At 34.4% G+C, this 15493-nt stretch overlaps 2 pseudogenes across 1 annotated transcript; one reads left to right on the top strand and one right to left on the bottom strand.

Annotated features, from left to right (window-relative positions):
* Positions 1-3080: 3080 nt before the first annotated feature.
* LOC143591204 (protein TRIGALACTOSYLDIACYLGLYCEROL 4, chloroplastic-like) lies at positions 3081-7155 on the bottom strand (annotated as a pseudogene). Its single transcript, XR_013145615.1, has 5 exons — positions 6858-7155; positions 5177-5429; positions 3939-4323; positions 3621-3853; positions 3081-3384 (listed from the first exon to the last, which is right to left on the bottom strand). The product of XR_013145615.1 is annotated as a protein TRIGALACTOSYLDIACYLGLYCEROL 4, chloroplastic-like (transcript).
* A 2598-nt stretch (positions 7156-9753) lies between these two features.
* LOC143591203 (putative invertase inhibitor pseudogene) lies at positions 9754-10309 on the top strand (annotated as a pseudogene).
* Positions 10310-15493: the final 5184 nt, after the last annotated feature.

Genomic DNA, 15493 nt, shown 5'->3' with positions numbered 1-15493 from the left:
AATGTTTCGTCTTTGCAGTCGCCCGATTATTTCCACAGGCTTTCGAAGGCAATAGGCTTTGCAGTTTCCGAATGGCTACTCATGTTTTTATTGTTCATCAATACATGTTTCACGTGCTTGATTGCTAAATTTGCATCTTACTGTCAACTTCAAAGTCCATGTGTACTTTGTTCAAGATATGATCATGTTTTAGTCAATAATAATATAATATTAAAGGAAATTACTGGGATTCAATATGTAATCATCATAAGTCCAAGATTTCGTCTCTGGTTCGTTCCCATGCTGCTGAATCTTTGTTTGTGAACGGTGAACATGTTAAGAACGAAAAGAATATTTTTGTGGATGAGTCGCTTGAATCTTTTGAATCGTCTGAAACTGGAGAGAATCAAATCGGTCGTTCGTTGAAGTTTGAATATCAGAAATTAGATGTTAGATCATCTGATAAGTTAGAAATCCCGGTTTCTGATATCATTTCTGAGGTTAATTTGAAGTCTGATTCACAGTTTGAAGTCCGTGATCTTAACAACGATTCTGCTACCGTTGCAGCACATGATTCGTCTCAGATTACTGAGGTTCTGCCATCCAATAATGCAGAAACTCGTGCTGATGCGTTTCTGGACAGAAGTAAGTTTGATCTCCTTCTCAGAGGGTGTTTGGATATGCGTATTGAAAGTGATAATTTGCTTTTTATTTGGATGATTTTTTTAATGTTTCTGATAATCCCATTACCAGAACTATAAAAAGGGGTGTAAACGAGCCAAGCTCGAGCTTGGCTCGTTTAACTTATGAGAGCTCACACTCGGCTCGGGTTAACTTTATGAGAGCTTGGGTAGGCTCTTTTAGCTTATGAAAGCTCTAGTTCGACTCGCTTCAAGCTCTAATTCTAAAGCTTGAGCCCAGCTCGTAAGTTGTGAGTAATTTTTCAAGCTCGAGCTCAACTTGAGTCGACTTTTTTGTTATTATTCATTAACTTATTAAATTATTTAGATAATATTTATAGTTATTTTTATGTATATTTATAATTATAGTTTTTAATATAACGCAATATAAATTATTTAGTTATTTTATCACAATTTTCTATACTAATTAATATTAATGTAAATCTGTATTTAATATATTAAAGTAATTAAAAAAAATACAAGTTTAGGCTCGCAAGCCTACTCGAGCAGTCGAGCTTGATAAGCTAAGCCTAACTTGGGCTCGTTTATCAAACGAGCTTATTTTTAGGCTCAAGCTCATTTAAGCTTGGCTCGATTTGAGCTTTTAGCAAGCTGATCTTAAGTAGCTCACCAGCAGCTATTGAATACTAAATGTGAAAATAAATTTGACATCATGATTAAACGTCAAGCTCATTATCATAAACTAGACCAGTTACTAACAATTTGTTTGTTTTGTAGGCGACTCGCCAATAATAAATGAAGCAATAAAAGACTCTATTACAGAAAACGAACAATCTGCAACGACAAACGGGTACCAAACATCTAACCATTTGGATCTTGGTGATGCATATAAGCTTGCAATAAGCACTGAAGGAAGACAACTTTCTGGGAAGCTTTCCTTTAAAGACTCTTCAAAGATATTATTATCACACAGATCTAATGATAGTTTAATAAGCCCGAAATTATCTTTCAACAGTGATGAGTTAACGGGCATGCAGATCCTTCAAAGTCGAGCATCCTTGGAAAGAAACGCATCCAATATTTCATATGATGGAAGTGTTGTGAGTGAAATTGAAGGCGAAAGTGTGGTTGATAGATTGAAAAGACAAGTTGAACATGATAAAAAAGTTATACGTGTTTTATATAAAGAATTGGAAGAAGAAAGAAACGCGTCGGCTGTTGCTGCGAATCAAGCAATGGCTATGATTAGTAAGTTACAAGAAGAAAAGGCTGCACTTTATACCGAGGCTTTGCAATGTTTGAGGGTGATGGAAGAACAAGCCGAGTATGATAATGAGGCGTTGCGGAACGCGAATGATGTTATTCAAGAAAAAGATAAGCAGATTCGGGATTTGGAAAAGTTAGTTAAAAAGACATCTGAAGATGTTAGAGAATGAACCCGCGATTCGATATCGTTATTATTATTTTTAAGGTAAATAAGTCTCTTTTATCCTTCTAATTTAACCCTTGAAACAGTATAGTTTTCATATGTCTGCATAAAGGGAATAATACAAAATGTATTGATACACGATGTACAGTTTTTGATGATGTTTTCTTAAGGTTTGGCTATAATAAATTAACGAGTAAACTGCGGTTTTCGTCCTTTGGTTTGTCCGAGCCTACGATTTTAGTCCAACAGTTTTAAATCTGCGATTTTAGTCCCTTTGGTTTCATTTCACTTGCAATTAAACCCGACCCCACTAGCCCCATTAAGTCTGGTCGTTAAACCCATCAGCGTGCCCCTCACATGAGGGACAGTTTTGTCCTTTTTCTCCCCAACCCTAATTCGCAAGCCCCTTCGCGTGAGGGGCTGAGGTGTATTTGGGGAAAAAGGACAAAATTGCCCCTCACATGAAGGCATGCTGATGGGTTTAACGATCAAACGATATTAATTTGTCTTTAAAGAATTTACTAAACAATTTAGGGGTATTTTGTATGTACCTTAAAAGCATGTATTTATTTGGTGCACATGGTTTGCCATTCTGGTAGGTAGCCTCTCCCATAAGTAGAGCATGATATACAATTCGTGTCATGAAAATAATTAAGTTTTGAGTTGTCATGTTTAACCCGCTTAAAAAATATGTCATATTCGTATTGGCATTCTAATAAACATGAACATGCTTAGAACTAGCATAAAAGCTATAAAAGTATAGTCCATTACCGCAACCCGTTTACAACTCTATTACAACCTGCCAAACCATTCATGACTCGTTTACAATCTGATTACAACATATATACATGACCCATTCAGATAAATAGTTTACACGGGTCATTTAACCCATTTAAGGTTTACATGATTTTAAGCGTGACCGGGTTGATGTGATGGGTCATTTTTGGATTCATCACCAATCAACTACATTATTGCTGTGAATCGTATTAGGAATTTTTACTTAGAATACTTCCAAACTTTTAAATGTTCCTCTGCCTTTGTGAATCATAATCAATCACAAAATCCAAGTCACAATTAATCCCGAAAAAGTTTGAAAACTACAATGATTACCTAAACAAAACAACAATGAACTTTGATGTATGCTTTGACCTAAAACTCTAAAACGCGCATCTCAACCATTGCCTCGTTTCTCTTTGGGGAATACCAAGCCACCACTTTCCCGGACCCAAGCATCCTCAACGAGTAATTCAAGCTATATATTATATCCTCTATGTGTGGACTCGGTGAGTCGAATGCAACCTTTGAATTTACCCTAAAAATAAGAGGTCCTGCAATCTGCAAATATAAATGTGCACAAGGTCTTAGAAGGTTATAAAATTTCACAAAATCATATGAACTTTGACCCCAAAAGTCAAAAAGGAAGCATTTGGCAAAGGTCTATAAAACCCACGAAAGCATCAACATCAAAATTACAATTTATAGCTGTAATTTACCAAATTTTGAAACCAAAAGTTACACATTGACCAAATGAGTATAAATAAAGAGTACTAAGTTTCGGATAAAGATAGCACCTGTTGCTGTAGAATCAGATTTAGTCGGGGCAAAACTGAATCAGACTTTAAATTGTTTGATAACCCATTGACTAAAGCTGATGCTGAAGACACGTCCAAACGAGCATCAAAACGAGTGAGATCGCCATACGCTTTCCTAAATTTCCCGTGCTGAATTGCAAAGCAAACCGACCCAAATAAATCTGCACCAAACGGCCTTCTCTTCCCACTTAACCACGTCTCACAGGTGGCACCTACCATTCGATGTTAATATTCGGCAAGGAAAACCCATAAAATAAAATAAATTAAATTAAACAATAGTAAAATCAAGTAATATACCAAAAATTCCAGATGCTGTAGCATGCGGTTCCTTCATACGTTTATCATAAGCCCTATTGCGAAATTCACCACTTTCAGTTTTAACTAAAGCTCTATCCTCTTTTGTTTCGGGTATTCTCCAAAGATCTTTACTTTTTTCGTATGAAAAGGCGGCTTTTGCACAAACTCCAGGGGTCAAAGAAGCTGGAGGTGGACCATCAACAAAGTCAGCTGCCTTAACAGAGCCACCGTTTTTATGGAGGCCAAAACGATACCTTAAGCCTGACTCCGAGACAAGAGACAGACAGTCCAACGATACTGATTGTGGCACTTCCCAATATTTATTGTTGCGGTCCACAAAAAGCTCGGGCCAAGCAGCTTCTAAAGTGATATCATGATTGGGAAGCTGAACTATGAATACAAAGTATTGATATTAGTTAAGCATACAAAAGTTTACATATTAATTTCAATTCTAATGATTTAGGGATCAATTAATCGATTATGAGTTTATAAATGTCTTTTTTAGAGCAACAGACAATTAAATACAAAGATGTTATAAGTTTATAAATTTAAAAGTTTCCCTTGTTCCATTATTTATTTAGCGTGTTCTACGTACATTTTTCCTCATATCGAGTAAACAAGACCCAATATCACTTCTTTATTGCCGCCAAATTAATGAGATCAACAAAATGAAAATGTTAAACGATCAAAATTCAAAACAATGCCCTCGAACGGAATATATTTGGTGAATTTCATATATATATCCCTAAAAACTTTACAAATACTATATACATCCAACTAAAACTTAAAATATCATATATATATCCTTAAATCTTAACTGAAACAGCAAATTTACCAATTTTATTAAAAAAAAGATTGACAATATGACTATTCTGCCTTTATTCTAGTCAAATATTTTCCTTAACATCGAGTATAATTCTTCACGTGTCGTGTGCAACATTTTATATTCACCCTCTTCATGAAACTGATCTTTTTGACCTATCAAACTACGATACGTTTCCTTTGATCATGAAATATATTTAATGTTTGAAAACCACGCCTTTTAGAAAATATATATAATAGACCCTAAACCATTTTGATTTAAAAAACTAAAATAGAGTTTATGAAGGGCAAAATAGTCATACACTACATATTCATTTAGAAAGGATAAGTTTGGATTGAATATGTCAAGTATAAAAACCAGGAAAGTTTAGTGATCACTTTCTCTATAAAGAATGGAATATGCAATCAAAACTTGCCTTGTGATGGAGTAAGCCCTTGATACGTTGACTCTTTCCTTGACCATGTTTTTCAACATTTAGACTAACAGAAGTTGAGTCATTCAATTCCAGGTAGGAACATAAGCCAATTGAATAGAATGTTTTGTCAAGCAACTTCTTGGCAGCACGTTTAAATCTAGGAAGCGCTGAATCTGAATTTGCTTTTATAGCTTCAGTTGTAACCGAAGATATCAGCTTTATTGGACGAACCTGCCCAACCAATCCAACCCACCTACAGTTGATAAAAGCCAACAGAAATTAGACCTAAAATTTGGATACAATTTGAGCTTTAAAAGCCAATTTATGAAGTACTGATTATCTTAACTAACATAAATCTATCGGTTTTGATACATAGAATTAGGGTTGTAAATGAACTGAACATTCAGCGAACTGTTTGGCAGGAAGTTCATTTGTGTCGTTCGTTAAATAAATGAACGAATATGAACAAAGAATTTCGTTGGGTTAACTAGGTGAACAAACACGAACAAAGACTATGTTCATTCAATTATGTTCGTGAACGTCCATTTATGTTCGTTAATATTTGTTTGTTCATGAAAGCTTTTTAATATTTATTAATGACTTTTCTAATCTTATCACAATTTAAGCAAAATTATTACCTATAAAACATAAGATAGCCGGTGCGAACCGTTGACGCTGACCATTCTCGTTCAGCCAAATCAAATAAAACATTGTTTGTGTTCATGTACCATTCACGAACAAGTTCATTTAGTTACAGAACGAACACGAATGGAAAATTTCGTTCACTTATGTGTTCATGAACCGTTCATTTGTCCAGTAGAAGCTTAACGAACGAACATGAACAATACCTTATTCTGTTCGGTTACAGTCCTACATAGAATGACTGAAACCCTAAAATTCATGAATGAACTTATAAGTACTATTATTAGGGGTGTATATGGTTCTGCTCAGTTCGTTTTTTGGCTAAAACTGAACCAAAAACCAAAATTTTGGTATTTGAATTATTAGAAACATTCAGTTTTGGTTTTCTCGGTTTCGTTTTTAGTTGGGTTCAGTTCAGTTTTGCTCTTTCGGTCTTTTAGGTTTTGCCATTTGGCTTGAAATATTTGGGCCAAAAACAAAACAGTTGACCAAAACTAATGAAATTTAGACCTAGGGGAAAGTTCACATACAAACTAAAAAAACGTGCTAACTGTGCGAATCAAGTGGTGTAATTATATACAAGTAGTGTAATTACACTACACTATAATTACACTATCTTGTATATATAATTACACTACTTGATTAGCACAAATAGCACGTTAATTTAATATGTATTTGATCCAAGCCCTTTAGGCCTGTATATTTTATTGTTAGTTTTAATTACTATTCATTTGAGGTAAAATATTTGGGTTCAACTATATATTAAATTATTCGCTTCTGTTTTATCAGTTTTAAGTACACGCAAAACCTAAACCGAACTATTGTCATTATTCACTTAAACTATCTTCGGTTTTAATTACACGCAAAATCAAAACCGTACTATCCGCTTTTTCAGTTTCATTCACGGAAGCTATCTAATTGCACATCAAACTGAATTGAAAATCAAAATGCATCTCCACACACAACTTCAAGTGACCTAATTATCTCATAAATTAAAACAATATAATAATAATAATAATAATAAAGTAAATAAAATTACCAATTTTCAGCAGGCTGTGTTAACCAAAGGCTCTGAAGAGCCAAAGCAGCTGCAGACTCCTTTGGTGAATGATTACTATTAGAAGATATAAAGGTGGAGCATAAGACGGAATTACCCCTAACGGAAAGCCAAACCCTAGAAGAGACAGCTGCCGCATTCGGAGGAGTTTACTGGCGTAAGCTCCGTCGACCTGCGTCGGCTCGCCGGGAATTGAGCGTGCGGTGGCGGTTAGGGTTTGTGGAGTGGATATGTTGACGTCGTAAAATGATGCGTCCATTGATGTTCTCAAGTTCGCCATTGTTGTGTTACTTGTTTGGTACCAGTCTTTGTGTTCTTATCTGTTGTTACTGTGTGTGTATTTGTTTGTTACAAAAAGGGTTTTGTTTCATTTTTTGTATTAGCCCTGCTTGCGGTGCGCACGTATGATGTATATATGTGTGAACCCTCGGGTGGGCAAAAGTAAAATTGCACTAATTTTGACGTTATTTTACTAATCTCGTGAAAATAACGTTAAAAGTGACGGACAGTTAATCAGGCATCATGTAGTGGCGTTGATAGCTGAAAGATAAGGGTACATGCACCGATCAGCTGGTGTCCCGATGATTGAGTGCTATGTGTCTTATGTCCAAGGCTTGATGCAAAACTACTATCGAGCCGGGGGTCTCACCGGAAGCAGCCTCTCTATCCCTATGGGGTAGAGGTAAGGCTGCCTACATTTTACCCTCCTCTGACCCTACCATAGCTTTGCTATTGGTGGGATATACTGAGTACGATGATGATGATGATGTTTCATTCTTTGTATCTACAACCCAATCATACGAAGCTAGAGTTATACAAAACCGGTTTTGTCAACAACCGGTTTGACTCAACCGGTTTAGAAGCAAGATAGGTTGATCTGGTCCAAGGTCTGTTCGGTTCCGGTTTAGAACTGGTTTAACCGGTTTTTCTCAAACCAGTTCGGTTTTAAAACCGGTTTAGTAGATCTTAAGGGGAACCGGTCATGGAATTGGCGGTTTGGGCCGGTTTGGGTGAAACCAGTTTTATTTCCAAACCAGTTCAGTTCGGTTTTCGTAAAACCGGTCTCAAACCGTTTTTTTTAACACCTCTATGCGGAGCCTTTAAACATCTTAAGTTATCTTCAGTTTTGGGGAAACCTACCCGTCTGAAGGCTCACTGGTGGTAAAACGCTAGCTCCTGGCCGTACAGAGCCCTTAAGCGCCTTCAAGTTATCCCCAGTTTCGAGAAAACTCACCCGCCCGAAGGCCCACTGATGTTAAAACCCGGACGCCCTCAGGATCAAACTGGATATCACAAATATCTCAGTCTTCTTTCTTTGAGCTACCATACCCCCTCCAAAGTGTTGTTTGTGGGTATTGAACCTGAGTCTTCATTGAGAAACTCAGATTTCCTATCACTGCACCACATTGGAAAGAATGTTTGTATTTGCAATACTACAACTACTATCTTTTTAAGGGTTTTGTCATGTAAAATTGGAAATTGAAAGACAAATAACTATAAATTTATAGGTTTTGACTCGTAGCTCGTTCGATAAAAGCTTGAATAAAGTTAGTTAAAAGAATTTATTTGAAACGACATGAGCCGATCCAAATCATTTTTGTCGTTAGCTCGCTCTTAGGCTCGTTTAACTTCGAGCTCAAGCTTATGCTTGTTAAACTAGTTTATAGCCCAACAAACAAAAGCACACTTCCTCGACTTTGCTATCTCGCTATCGAGAAAGGACAAGGAAGAATGGAAGCTGACTGGAAGGAATTTCCAAATTGTAGCAACGAGATGGCGGCGAATACCATTCCAGCAGGTTTGGTACCAAGAATGAATTTCGGGATGGGAGGGTTCCACATCGTCCACCCTAAGATCTTTAAGATATGGAAATCAGATGTTTATCATTACATCATGTTTTAAAGGTTATATGAAAATACTCTTGTAATGTTGGAGTAATTACAGTATTAACAATTATAATTACAGTTTTAAAGGTTTGATACCAAGAATGAATTTTGTTAGGAGCATTTTCAAAATACCAATGATAACATTTGGAATGGAGGGAGTTAATTTAAGGAGCCAAATACACAAGTAATTTTAAATGTCAAGAACTCATTTATTGAATTTAATATTTCTAACTTGATTAATTTGCCATTTAGTGGGTCTTCAACATGTTTAATATTTTTAAATTATGTTTTGGTTGTGTACAATTTTTGGTTTAAACACTAGATAAGCGATTGTAATTAAGATGTTGATGTACGAAAATCGCTATGTAAAATGTTGATGTAGGAAATTGATTTTGATGCAAAATATACGAAGCGAGTGGATAACCACACAAATTATTTATTACCTTACGCAATATATATACATAATCACACAACTTTAAATTTATAATCACGCAATGTTACAAATTACATACAACACAACAAAAGTTTCAAATAAATTTTTTTTCCAGTATAAGAATATATACTCGAATTAAAGAAAATAATGTCTACGATTCTGTTGTATAATAGTTTTTTATTAAATACAATGGAGTGTGTAAAAGTAACGAGTTTAAAACAGGTGAACGTAAATAAAAAGTTAATAATAATTTTTCAACTAATTACCATGGAGTTTTTTGCTTCTAAATCTAATTTGCATACCAAATTAATCAGTCTCTTTGATGATTAGAAATTTAGAAGATCATGAACATATGATACATGAGTTGTTAATTGAATTGTTTCATTAAATTTAGTATGCTACCGTGTTGTCTTTCTTATTTTCTTAACATGGATTATTTTTAATGTTTTTTTTGGAATGAAATAATTAATTAAGTACTCATTCCTCAAGCCTTCCTCCAAGCGTACTCTCTGTTATAAATCCACTCTTTGTTCATTTGTTCACAAGAAATACTAATAACAATGAGTTCTTCATCTTTCTCCCTCACTCTCATTTTGTTTTCTTTATTCTTCTTATCTACCAATGGACAAGACCTCATATACAACACTTGCAAGACCTCCTCACAACAAGATCCTAATGTGAAGCTCCAATTTTGCACCACCTCGCTCCAAGCTGCGCCAGCTAGCCATTGTGCCGATCTCAAAGGTCTCGGGATGATGTCCATTAGGCTGACAAGGTATAACATTACTGATACAAGGTGTTACATCAAGCGGTTGCTAAAAAACAACACGAAGGTACTTGATCCCTATGTGAAGTCATGTTTGAATGATTGTTTTGAGCTTTACTCCGAAGCTATTTTGGACATCAAGGAGGCTATGAAGAGTTACAACTCCAAGCGGTTTTTTGATGCAAATATTCAGATAAGTTCTGTTATGGACGCTACTACCACTTGTGAGGACGGATTCAAAGACAAAAAGGGTATTGTTTCGCCATTAACAAAGAGAAATGATGCGACTTTTGAACTATCCGCTATAACACTTTCGATCATGAATATTCTTCAAAGTAGTTTGAAATAATTTACAAAGAAATGCTATAAGTTCATGCAAAATCTTTTAATTATAAAATCTATATCTGGTTACATGGTTTATTTGGACATTTTCCAAGTTTATGGAGTCTTTCACATTTATTGTTCTTTATATTTAACATATCTTCATGTGTTCGGACAAAACAAGAAACTATTTTTTAATACTAACGGTTGTGTTGGGACGATTTCAAAGTACAAGTCTGTAATTTAGTTCAGTTTATTGATATATTTTTAGTCTTATTTCGCAAAGTTGAAAAATATATATGTTGAATAAATTAGCTGATGACTTTATCTTTCATTGAATCGGGTAAATTGGTACAGAAAAACAATAGGATCTATTCATGTTACCATGAATTATATGTTTCATGCGGATAATTAACTTTTAATGACAACAGAACAACTATATATATCAAACATAAACTATATTTTTTCACTTGTTTTAAAATACATATTCTTGGCAGCCTCTTAATGATTCCATTAAAAAGCTGCTTTTAAATCCGTCATAGATAGAGCTTGTTTGGTTACACCTAATAAAACCCTAACTTATGTACCAACATCAATTTTCTTTTTCTTTTACTTTCTTTCTTATATTTTTAGTATTTACTTTTTTTTTTGTAATTTAACTACTTTAGTTTTTGCCACTAAAATAGTTGGAATGAATGTATAGCAAAATGATATCATAAAAAATTAAAATGTTCTGATTATATCATTAGAATTGTTTAACTTTCATACATTTCTAGATAAACGTCAGTGTAAATTACTCTGCTAATATAAAATGAATCGTCTTGACTCTTGACACAAAAAGCAACGATGATTATATTGGAATATATGTTCATAATAAGATGACCAAGTTAGATAATCCTAATTTTATTTTTTAAACTACTTTTATTAAGGCCGCTCTAGCTAGATGCTAGAAATTAAAAACACCAAACATTACAAAACACCATATAACAAAGCTTAAACAAAACACCAAAACAAAATCCACAATAATAAAACAATAATAATAAGAGTAATAATAATGTTAAAAGTTTTATATTTGTAAATAATTTAATAAATTGTTGCAATAGAGAGTTTAATTAAAATTTATTTTATTTTATCTTGTGCTTAACGTGTACAACTTAATCATTTGGGCTTTAGATGACAACAATTTTACTTGAAGTAAACTCTTTTGTGGAAAAATTTGCAAAGTGTACGTTTGAGTAATGTCTTACTATGGAAGTTTGTTGGTAGAGTTACGGAATATACACTAGGGGCACAACACTTATATTTTTATAATGTCTATTAAAGGTAGGGTTGGTTCAACAAATTTGATTTCTTGACAAAAAAAAATAGTTTATAATACATTATTTTTTTAATATAAATATTCTAAATTATATAAATATTGAACAGAAGGATTCAATTGCAATAGAAAGATGGGTAAGCGGGTAACAAGCTACGCCGCCACCCCTTTTTGAATAGCAACCTGATCCTACTGAAAACAAAATTATATTTCTTTGGCGTCGATAAGTTACTGTGCACGACCCATTTAACTCTTTTCATAAACGTAATAGCTTCGAGGGAAATTGACCAAAATGTATCAAAAGCAAAAGGAATGAATACGTGTTGATTCTCGGCACATGCTTTCTCATGCTTAGCAATTTTTCTTGATTCCGCTTTCAATACAGCCTGCCTAACAACAAACCCGGTATCCCTAAGACCCACAAGGGGGGATACTCCAGTAAGGTCTATACAAGCGTGCTTCCCCCTTGCCCATTCAAACACAAGAACGTCTTTGGCCGGAGACTAGACCTTCATTCAAGTGGATCCGACAGAAAATTCATAGGAGCTTCTTTTTTGTGCCAAGATCCCAGCTCGTTTTAACACATCATAAAGGAAATCTCTGACCAAATCATGCCTATATTAAACCCTGGAAGCTCCTTGCAATAAACAACATGTTCACCAATATCATCCAAGCAAACTTTACGACAAACCAGGCATGGCTCGTCAACTGAGAACAGTAGGATCATTAAACAATATTTTAAAATGTTAATTATAAGACTTATATTGATAACTTTCAGCATAATGACTAAAAGATGTTTAACTTGAAAAGGTATAATGAAGAACTCCCTATTATGTAATGTACAATACACTAATATGTCTACTAATTGCACCTTTGTTAAAATCGTTTATGCCCTATGCTCCATTGTAAATTACACTTTTTTTTTATAAAGTATAGAACATCATTTTGTGGACATGGATTTTCAATAGGAAAATAAACATCAAATTAACATTTCTAAAATTTGTCAAATAGAATGTGACATGAGTAAGAAAACTCTAGTTAAAAAAAATAAAAAAAAATAAAAAATCTAGATGTTACTATTAATTAAGAAAACTTTCATGTATTGTAATGCGTTTAAAGTTTATTATTTTATTCTTCTCCTCTAGATCATTTTAAAAGATGTTGCTTGCGTGATAATTATCGTTAAGCGAAATTATGTAAACAGTAGAGAGTGGATCTTTCTCTTGCTTTAATAACCTTTTCCGTACAATATTAAACGAGTATGTGTACGGCACTATAAACACCGACACCTTGTGCCTTGCAACAATCTCCTACGAATAAATATTCGCTAGTTTGTTTGATTGGTGTGACTCTTGGATCAATACGAACCATGGATTTTATGTCAAATTATTTACAATCTCGTCCATACAACATCATATATAATGATTTTGGTGTCCTTGGCATCTTTGTGACGAAGGCCATAATAACGTACTATCATTCCCACATGATAATTTATAATGATTGGAGTTTCTTATATGACTTGCGATGTTCACCCTCCGCATGTTAACATGGCAGTGATTTTTCATCATGCTTAGCAATGTGCCAATGTCACCACTCACCACCAATAATCAATTTCAAATAATGATACATCTTTGTAGCACCAAGATATGAAATTTTAGAAGGGTGAGATAGTTTCAAAGAGATCCGTCATTTGAAATGACGAATTTCAAATTATATATAGGTTCTGTCAATTTCTGATGGGTGAGTTGGACAATTAAATCGTGTTCCGCATGGCGGATGTTGCACAATTTTTGTGCGATCCGCCATTTCAAGTGGCAGATGTCACTTTTTCTAAACCGCCACTTTGACTAGCGGTTCACGATACCCAAAGTAGCCTGCGCTATATGTCGAAATGTCTTTGGCAGACTTTGCCATTTGAATAGCAAGTGTCGTCTAGACATCCGTCATTTCAAATGACAAGTGCGAGAAGTTTACCTAGCAGATTTGACCTTTGATTGACAACTCCAATGTCTCATTTTTCTTTTTATAATACCTTTATTTTATTTTTTCAAAAAAGAATAAGAATTAGTATCATTTATAAAATAATATAATTAATTATTAAAAAATAATTTGTATTAATAAAAAGACTTTGCACACCTCCAGTTGGATCGGAAAAAAATAAAAATAAAAAACCAATTAGCAATGATAATCTTTTATCAAATGATTATCTCACCCTAATATATAGTGCCTTTGAACGAGTGTTTACGGGCGTTGACCTTAGCTAAAGGTTTTTTCTGAATTAAAAGATGAGTGTATTCTGATGTGATGAATTTAGTTAGTAACCACCGTTTAAAAAAAAAAGTCAAATAATTAATAAGTCTTAAATACAGATATTTTGATGAATATCCTCCCTTTAATTTTCCTCCATGCAATTAAGTCACTTTTTCTTGTAAAGTTGAACATAATAATAATAATAATAAGTTGCTAGAATCCAATGCCCATCTCCGCATTAAAGGGCCACAATACATCACCCCCATCCTTAAATACTCATTATTTTTTTATAGTTTTATATTGCACTTTTAAATATATCAGGAATCATATAATATCAGTCCGGGCGGTTTAACCCGATAAACCCGGTTGTGAATTGGTAAACCCTAGAAGCACAAATACGTCCAAAATACTTGAAATTGGGACCATATTCTACTCAATTTCTAATCATGCCAGGTTTGTACTCTCATTTCGTCGTCTTAATTTATCAATTAGCGACAAAACCCCTTTCGTTTGGAAGCTTAACTGCTTCCCAATTAAGCCAGTGTGTTTTCTAGTTGCAGAAATGATAAACCGTTTAAGTATGCTAACTTTTATTTTTATTTTATATTTTACTAAAAGATGTCATAATTGATGTGGCTTCTCTGTTTTTACACCGAGTTTAAAATAGAGGTGCACAAACCGGTTTGAAACTCAAAACCCGTTTGGGGTGAAACCGGTTCGGTTTGGTCAACAAAAGTCAAAACCAGATTATAAGGTTTGTTACCATGTTACGTTCGGTTTCAGTTCGGGTTTGATCAGGTTCGGTTTAGGTTAATCGGTTTGAAACAGGTTTTGGTGGAGAAAATTGCAAACCGGTTCCGATCCTACGGTTTCAATTGGTTTCAAACCGGTTTCTACGTACTCAGTTTCGGTTCGATTTTCGGGTTGGTTTGGTTAACCGGTTTATTTGCCTACCTCTAGTTTAAAAGAATTGTATTGCTTTTTAAGTAAAAAGTTATCAGTTTGTCGGATCGGACAATTTAGGCTGTTCAAAAAGCTCGGTGCTCGAAGTTCGGGCTCGTGGCTCGCTCGACAAAAGCTCGAATAAAACTAGCTATAAAAAGTTGATTTGAAACATGCTGAGCTGATTTGGATCATTTTTGTAACCAAGCCAAAATCGACCCAGGCTCGGCTCATTGGCTCGATCTTAAGCTCGTTTAACTTCAAAATCGAGCTAGAGCCTAGCTAAGTTGCCTCTTTTAAGTTCAAGCCCGAGCTCGAAACCACCCTGGCTCGACTCGTGAACAGCCTACTCAAAAGTCAAAACCCTAATGTACTCGGTTTTTGGGATGATCAGGTTTATAAGTTAGTCATACTGTTGACTTTGTTTTTTTGGTAAAATGTGGATTTGATTGATGATGAGGTTTTGTCAGAATTTTTAGGTTTTAGAATGGCAAGTTAAGTTTATTAATTGAAGGAAATTGTTGTGTAGATGTTGAAACCTTGAAACAATTTGGGGAATAGCTTTATGTTTTGCATATAATATAATTCAACAGATGACTAATTTTATGTCGAGAAATGCGAGAACAGTGTAAAAGCTTGTAACTTTTCGCGTTTACTGTTAACTGTGATACATATGACATACATAAGACAGCTATGTAACCACTC

Source organism: Bidens hawaiensis, unplaced genomic scaffold (genome assembly GCF_021521415.1).
Source record: "Bidens hawaiensis isolate Kalapana, Puna unplaced genomic scaffold, B.hawaiensis_p1.1 tig00039455_1, whole genome shotgun sequence".
In the NCBI taxonomy this organism is placed as follows: domain Eukaryota; kingdom Viridiplantae; phylum Streptophyta; class Magnoliopsida; order Asterales; family Asteraceae; genus Bidens; species Bidens hawaiensis.
The sequence above is the reverse complement of the archived record's forward strand: the minus strand, read 5'-3'. Positions and strand labels throughout refer to the sequence as shown.